Below are 8,388 nucleotides of genomic sequence, written 5' to 3' on the forward strand. Positions count from 1 at the left end.
GCCCACCATAAAAGGAGAAGACTTTGTCCTCCTTGAAGGATCAACTTCATGAACGATTGAAGTGTCAACAACTTCACATGTCAGACAGCTGCCCATCATAATGCTTCTTATTCTTTACTCCGTGAAAGTACTAAGCTATCAACTAAAGCAGATTTGTTATAGACATAAGATTTAATTGAAAAACTGAGTTGCTTATCGTATCCTTTCTGCTAAGCCAGCCAATTTTAATTGTGGATGCATGTGAATATGACATAAATCTGAACAAGTTGTGACAATATTCCACTCAACTACACAAATCCACACATTTGATAATTTAGATTGACTAGCTCCCATGAAAACCAGTCACAGTGAACATATTACACTAGATTATTGCCTCCCAGATAAGACCAGGACCAACAGGGCACTCTACAAAAACGCTTGCCCAAAAAAAAAAAAAAAAAGAAGAAGTCATTTCTGCTGTCGAAGAAATCAAATAGCGTGATGCCCACATATTTGGCCATGAGAGACATCGGCCAAAGATCTTATGAATCCCCTACTTCTCCCCATGTGAAGAATCCATTCTTAACGTATGTCTTTTCAGTTAACATTGGATTATACTCATGCATTATCCCATTACTTTTTTATAACAGAAAATGAAAATTCATCATCTACAGAAAATAATGTAGAATTAGAAGAAAGGAAAAAGAAAAATACCTGAAGGGGAAAAGAGCAGAACTTCTACATGTACCAAAAAGAAGAAAATAGACCCAATAACCTAAGAACAAGCACACTCCATATGCAGTTTGTGACAATGAAAATACAATCGCTTTATCCTGCAACCGATCAATTGATCATTCATAATTAGAAGTTGCATCTAATACCATAAATAATCAAGGTCAACCTTTAAGTAAGTTCGGTTGGTGCATCAGTTCTAAACACTCCAATTTCCTACAGTACTTGTACCTTTTTTAACTATCCTTCCTCTTCAGAGAATTTAAATCCTTAACAACAGAGGCCTTTACCTACTCATATTGACTATTCAGGTTCACTGGTTTCTAGCCTCATATATCAGGGTATGGAGAAGTGCTTAAACTCAGCATGTGAATCTTCTACAATGGCAGAGTTGAGAGTACAAATTTATTTCTTCACGGTCCTCTCAGATGGATAATAGGTTAAAAAGTATATTTTACGAGATTTGTTCCGTTGTCCAGTAACCAATAAAATGGTTCCATTAAAGCATAAAATTACTGGTTAAAGAACCCAACCAGTGGACACTACCCATATGATGTTCATATGACAAAAGGGAATCAAACAGATCATTACACATTTCCTCGCAGGTTTCATTTTGAATATAGAGAACAATAAATCAGGATTGCCAGGATAATTTGATAAAAGCTCTTATTACCATGTCAGTTTGCTTGACGATGAGAATGAACATTGTTATGCAGTGGGAAAGAGTAGCAACTGTATCAACTACTAGCCTTAGTTTAAGCAGAAGCAAGTTCTGAGAAAGTATATAAAAGGACAATTGCCCAATTTAATGGTAGAACAACTAACAAGCTAAATTTTAAAATTTTATCATGTGGGTTGTAGTTGAATCCAAAGCAGAAAAAAGAAAATATATGGAAACATGTAAAATAGACAAAGATTTAAGAGAAAATCAAGCAGGAACTTCGAAAATGCAGTAAACGATGGAGAAAGTAGGATATATTGTTACCGCAAAGTCCTAAACTGAAAGGTGCCAGACGATCCACACATTTAATATAAATGGAATTCCCGTTGACAAGAATTGTGTAGCTGACGGAACAAAAAAGAAAGCCACTTTGCATCATCTTCATTCTTGGGTTTGTGTGTGTGTGTGTGTGTGCGTGCGTGAGAGAGAGAGAGAGAGAGAGAGAGAGAGAGAGAGAAACTGCTGTAAGAATTTGTCAATCAGATTAGTCCACAAAGAAATATTCTCTACACGCATAGATGGATTGCGAAAAGTCTGTTTTCTTAGTCCGAGGGATTGCGGAAGCGGATAATTCTGTTGATGAAGGATCTCTCGCGCCGATATCTGCTGAGGACAATAGAAATATTACAGGTGATGAATATCCTCATGCGCAAGTTAGTAAGAGTAGCATGACAATAACAATTTCAAAGCGGACACAGGGCACAAGAAGATACATGACAAACGACGACATGCAGAAGCAAGCGACCAAAATGGAGAAATGAACAAAGAAAGTCGGCCAGAAATATCCTCTCAGAAATAACAGTTGTTATTCCTGAAAACAGCAGGAACTTCCATCCAGAAGGCAAGCATCTGTAAAAAGAAAATGAGGAGTGAAAATTTTGCACATACAAGCCTATGAGGTTAAAATCATTGATGAAACATGCGAGATAAATAATTAGCATCATACCTGGAAATATTACTTGATGAATACCCCAGAGTACGCTATTCTAAGGAACATATCTTTACCATGTCAAGAAACCAAAGACTGGAACCAATAAATTGAATTGCACTTGCTCACAATGCACATTACTTACCCATCAATACCTTTCCAGACTGATGATGTCATCTATATTGCCGTGTCCTGTAATTTTTTGTGAAACAAAAAGAGAAAATAAAAATTGAATAAAGACATTTCTATGCCTCAAAAAATTTCAGGTCAAATGCACCAACAGTTGAATAAAGACATTTCTATACTGTGAGCTTTATACATGGGAAAAGCAGCAACCTTATGTTCTTACTCTTCTGACAAAAGCATCTGCAAAATGTAGCAGCTGCTTTCTTTGAAAAAAATGAAAAATAACTAGTGACTTTAATTTTTAAAAGTAACAGAAAATATAAGGCAAAAGCTTTACCAAACGAACCTTAAGAAAACTGCCTAAACTAAGAAAAGAATACTTACTGAGTTTGCCAAAATTAAGCCAACTGCACCAGCTGAGTTGATCAGCAGGATATTCAGTACTACATGTCTTATTGCGAACAGAAACGATGAAAGGTTTGACCTTACTAGTTGCTTCTCTTTTGCAACGGCATGTAGAAAAGATTCAGAATGTTCCTGATGTAAAACCAAAGCACAATCTCAGTTCTAGCTTGATACCTTTAAGGAACAGCAGTAAGATCTTTAAGTTAACACCAGATACAACCAAAAATTGATGATAGAAAAGGGGTACCAGTTCCAAATGAAAGACTTTAGCAGATTGTCAATGGATTTGGACACGCGTACGATTTATTTTTTCAAACAATCACCACCGCTTTAGTATCCTAGTCCTTGGCGTCTTACTACATCTTAATACGAATTCCTTTACTTTAAAAATAAGGGAATTCATCATTCGAAGGGAAGTAGCCATATAAAATTTCATATATCATTAATATTATGCCTTAATTAGTAATAGAATAAAGAAATCATAAAGACCCATAAAATAGAAAAATCATTAACTCAAGTACATGTTGCTTGATATTCCTCTATGGCTCATATGCCTGCGAATATTGACAAGAAGAATCAGCGCATTACACACCATTCATAGCCAAAACAATTATATGAATGCAATAATATCGAAGGGCTGTTGATGCTTCCACATCACTCCATTTCTGTCCGTACAACAATCTGATGAGAGAATAAGCATAACTTGGACCAAACACCATAAATACAATACCAACAGGATATCTGGGCATCTTGAGACCAAGGAAACAAATAAAGAAGATGACTTCAAGAAAAGAACAAATATCAATTCCTACTATAGATAATTATCTTGCTCCTTTTGTGATCATCACTTGTCCTATTTCATAATGTATCAAAATCAGATCTTTTAATCTACTCATTATACAATGAATCAAAGGCTAATACAAGTATTTTCACTACCTGATCTCTCTGTTACAACATAACATGCAGTGTCTGCATATCTGCATGCTACGATTAACTTGGTAAAATTTTCTTTTCTAAAAGATATTTTCTAGGTTGTTTGTGTCCCTTGGATTCTGTTCATCATAGATTCATATGTGGTCTAAACGACTGAGATGCTATTACAATAATCAACTTGGCTACTTATTAGATCAAGACTATGCACATATATCAAAATATATGTCTATAATTTTGATCTTTATAAACAAAGGAGAAAAGGAAATTGAAATGCACACACGCATGCACCTACAAACAAAACCAGTTTAAGGGCCTCTGTAAGGCTGCTTCCTATCCTCCTGTCTTTATTTGGGTCCTTTCCTGTCAACGAAAGGTATTATTGGAAAATTAAAGTTTGTTAGATTTAGCACTGCATGATGCAATATTAATGGAACCATGGAAATTCCTCCATGGATACAAACCAAATTTGAAGTGTGCATATAGCTTATGTAAAGAATCATTTGTAACTCACATGGCAAGAAACAAAAGCAGGAAGAAATTAACCCAAACTCAACATAACATCAAAAGAACCATCAAGTAAACAAAGGAGGAAAGCAAACCCGATGCAGACCTGGCAAATGTAGCATAGGAACTTTCTTCAAAAGGAAGAAACACCAGCCTCACCACTAGGCTCCCTAAGAAGTGATAAATATCATAAAAAGAAAATTCAAAATCACTGGCATGTTTTCTATTCTGAATTAGTCTCCGAACAAAATCAGCTCTATTGTGATGACAAAGTGATTAATTGAATGACTCAAAAGATCTGGACCAAATAATTACCTAATTTGTCCACAAGTCCACATACAGCTTGGTTATAATATGTCCCCCACCATAAAAGGACAAGACTTTGTCCTTCTTGAAGGATCAACTTCATGAAGGATCGAAGTGTAAACAACTTACACATGTCAGACAGCTCCCCGTCATAATGCTTCTTATTCTTTACTCTGTGAAAGTACTAAGCTATCAACTAAAGCAAATTTGCTCTAGACATAAGATTTAATTGAAAAACAGGGTTTCTTATCATTTCCTTTGTGCTAAGCCAGCCAATTTCAATTGTGGATACATATGAATATGACAAATAAATCTGACGAGTGAAGAAATACAAGTTGTGATAATATTCCACTCAACTACACAAATCCACACATTTGATAATTTGGATTGACTAGCTCCCACGAAAACCATTCACAGCAAACATATGACACTGGATTATTGCCTCCCTGATAAGATCAGGACCAACAAGGCACTCTACAAAAACGCTTGCCAGAAAAAGAAAAAGTCATTTCTGCTGTCGAAGAAATCAAATAGTGTGATGGCCACAAGAGACATCAGCTAAAGATGTTATGAATTCCCTACTTCTCTCCGCGTGAAGAATCCAATCTTAACGTATGTCTTTTCAGTTAACATTGGATTATACTCGTGCATTATTCCATAACTTTTTTATAAGAGAAAATGAAAATTCATCATCTACAGAAAATAATGCAGTTTGTGACAGTGAAAATACAATCGCCTTATCCTGCAACCAATCAATTGATCATTCATAATTAGAAGTTGCATCTAATACCATAAATTATCAAGGTCAATGATTGATAACCACCCTTTAAGTAAGTTCGGTCGGTGCATCAGTTCTAAACACTCCAATTTCCTACAGTACTTGTACCTTTTTTTAACTATCCTTCCTCTTCAGAGAATTTAAATCCTCAATAACAGAGGCCTTCACCTACTCATATTGACTATTCAGGTTCACTGGTTTCTAGCCTCATATATCAGGGTAGGAGAAGTGCTTAAATTCAGCATGTGAATCTTTTACAATGGCAGAGCAAAAAAATTATTTCTTCATGGTCCTCTCAAATGGATAATAGGTTAAAAAGTATGTTTTACAAGATTTGTTCCCTTGTCCAGTAACAAATAAAATGGTTCCACTAAAGCATAAAATTACTGGTTAAGGAACAAGTGGACACCACCCTTATGATGTTCATATTACAAAAGGGAATCAAACAGATCATTACACACTTCCTAGCAGGTTTCATTTTGAATATAGAGAACAATGTTAAAAAATTAATAAAAATCAAGATTGCCAGAATAATTTGATACAAGCTCTTATTACCATGCCAGTTTGCTTGACAATGAGAATGAACATTGTTATGCAGTGGGAAAGAGTAGCAACTGTCTCAACTACTAGCCTTAGTTTAAGCAGAAGCAAGTTCTGAGAAAGTATATACAAGGGCTCTGCCAGTAGTTCAAAAAATGCATGCAGAGCCTGCCACGTAAAAATGACTCATGTCACTGATGCATTAATGTGAAACAATTAATTCATTTAACCAAAGCCAAATGATCTATGATTTCCAACCATAAACAACTCTTGTTATAAAAGTACTCAAACAATATTGATGAGTCACAAATAACATTTTCTTCAGTTGAAGTACCATCACTGTAGCATAATACATGAGAATTACAGGTCCTTAGCCGGTACAAATAAACACATTGCTATTAAAATGAAGAAGCACCTTTTCATGTCTGCCCGCAGGATTGCTCACCGAACTCCCTCACGACTGAGAAACAGTACACAGGTGACAAAAAGAAGAAATTGTACTCCATAGAGCTGCCACCAGAAGACAAAAGAAATACACAAATGACTTCACAGTGAAGTAATTTAATTTTCAAATCATATGGAAATGCCACAACAGATATTCAAGCTTCAAGCCTAGCTCTTTGAGCGGCTGTATTGGACTGGATTGCTAGAGTTTGGTCCAGTATAAGATTGGACAATTGCCCAATTTAATGGTAGAACAAGTAACAAACTAAAGCTTACAAATTTATCATGTGGGCTATGGTTGAATCCAAAGCAGAAAAAAGAAAATATATGGAAACATGTAAAATAGACAAATATTTAAGAGAAAATCAACCAGGAACTTGGAAAATGCAGTCAAGGACGGAGAAAGTAGTATATACTGTTACCGTAAAGTCCTAAACTGAAAGGTGCCTGACGATCCACGCATTTAATATAAATGGAATTCCCGTTGACAAGAATTGTGTAGCTGACGCAACAAAAAAGAAAGCCAATTTGCATCATCTTCATTCTTGGGTTTGTGTGTGTGTGAGAGAGAGAGAGAGAGAGAGAGAGAGGGAGAAACTGCTGTCACTGAGTGATTGAGATTGAGATCCAACCGACGAAGTCTCTCTCTCTCTCTCTCTCTCTCTCTCTCTCAAGAGTTCAGAAGCTAAAGTGAGAATGGGAATGAGGGACCTTCGAAAAAGGGCTACTGTGCTAAACTCTGTTTTTGGTAAACTGTCTTTTGCCTCTTTTTTTTTTTACCCTTTGTTAACTGCTAAATACCACCAAAAAAAAAAAAGTAATCAAATTGAGAAAACTGGAAATACAGGGACCAAGTTTAAATCGACACAAATCACATTGACCAAAATTGAAAGTATAGAGTTGTCAATTAAAGAACACTGATGAAGACAAACATGATTACTTGAAACTATATCTATTACATAAATTCTAGGGAAATAGCTTAAAATGCCACTTTTTTTTATAATTTTAAATAAAAATGGGAAATAGCTTAAAATGACACTCATTTCATAATTTTAACTAAAAATACCACCCCTTTCCCAATTTTTGTACAACTATCACCTATAAATATAAAATTATTGTACCCTTATTGCTGATTTTTCACAAGTTGAGAAATTTGTTCTGTTCTCTTAGCTCACACAGCTCTCTCTCTCTCTGGCACGACTCGCTTTCTCTTTGGTAGCTGTCTATCACAGCTCTGTGGGTCTCTCTTGGCTCTCCCTATCTTGGCTCTCTCTCTCTCTCTCTAGTACAACTATCTGTCTCTCTCTTTGCTCTCTTTCTCATAGCGCAGCCGTTTATCTCTGTTGCTTCGTTATCTCTTTCTCCCCTATTCGATCTGTTGCTCTCTGTAGCTTCGTTATCTCTTTCTCTCCTATTCGATCTGTTGGTCTCTGTTTGGAATCGCGAACCCTTCCCTTTAGCTATGTCTTCTGAATAGCTGCTTGCAACCTTGAAGCTCTAGTAGATTGCCGACCCCGAAAAGGTAGTGTTTATGGTTATTTTGTTAATATCAGTGGGATTATGTGAAATGAGTTATAGTTTGATTGTTTGGGTTTGTGTTCAATTCGTTTTGGCTTTAATGTATTTGGGTTAGGTTTTGTTGAATATTCATGCTCATTCATCTGGGTTTGTACCAATTCCATTTAGATTGGTCTGGATATGTGAATCTTGAAACTTGGGATTTTCCATTTGATGTAGTAGATCTGTATAGTGTGATTCTGATGTGTTACTAGTGTACTGTGGTTGTGTTCCTCTTATTTTACAGTCGTATTGCCGTTATATTGCTATTATAGTGCTTCTATATTGCAATCATATTGTGGTATATTGCTATTGTATTGTATGTTTATTGTGGTTATATTATTGTGTTAATGAAATGTTGTTTTGTCATGGTCAGAAATGGAGACAATTGTTATTCTCTTGTGCTACAATGGAAAATGGGTCACCTCGAAGAAG

At 35.7% G+C, this 8,388-nt stretch overlaps 1 long non-coding RNA gene across 14 annotated transcripts; it reads right to left on the reverse strand.

Annotated features, from left to right (window-relative positions):
• Nucleotides 1-6: 6 nt before the first annotated feature.
• Nucleotides 7-7,138, reverse strand: LOC117630652. 14 transcript variants are annotated; one of them, XR_004586227.1, is made up of 9 exons: nucleotides 6,819-7,138; nucleotides 6,368-6,462; nucleotides 5,968-6,120; nucleotides 4,644-4,807; nucleotides 2,871-4,498; nucleotides 2,697-2,726; nucleotides 2,146-2,552; nucleotides 694-2,035; nucleotides 7-142 (listed from the first exon to the last, which is right to left on the reverse strand). It is a non-coding gene; the product is annotated as an uncharacterized LOC117630652 (long non-coding RNA). The 14 variants fall into 14 exon arrangements; XR_004586226.1 differs by having other exon boundaries at nucleotides 2,146-3,023; nucleotides 4,435-4,498; XR_004586217.1 differs by having other exon boundaries at nucleotides 2,146-4,184; nucleotides 4,435-4,498.
• Between the last annotated feature and the right edge of the window lie 1,250 nt (nucleotides 7,139-8,388).

This window comes from Prunus dulcis, chromosome 6 (assembly GCF_902201215.1).
Source record: "Prunus dulcis chromosome 6, ALMONDv2, whole genome shotgun sequence".
NCBI lineage: Eukaryota > Viridiplantae > Streptophyta > Magnoliopsida > Rosales > Rosaceae > Prunus > Prunus dulcis.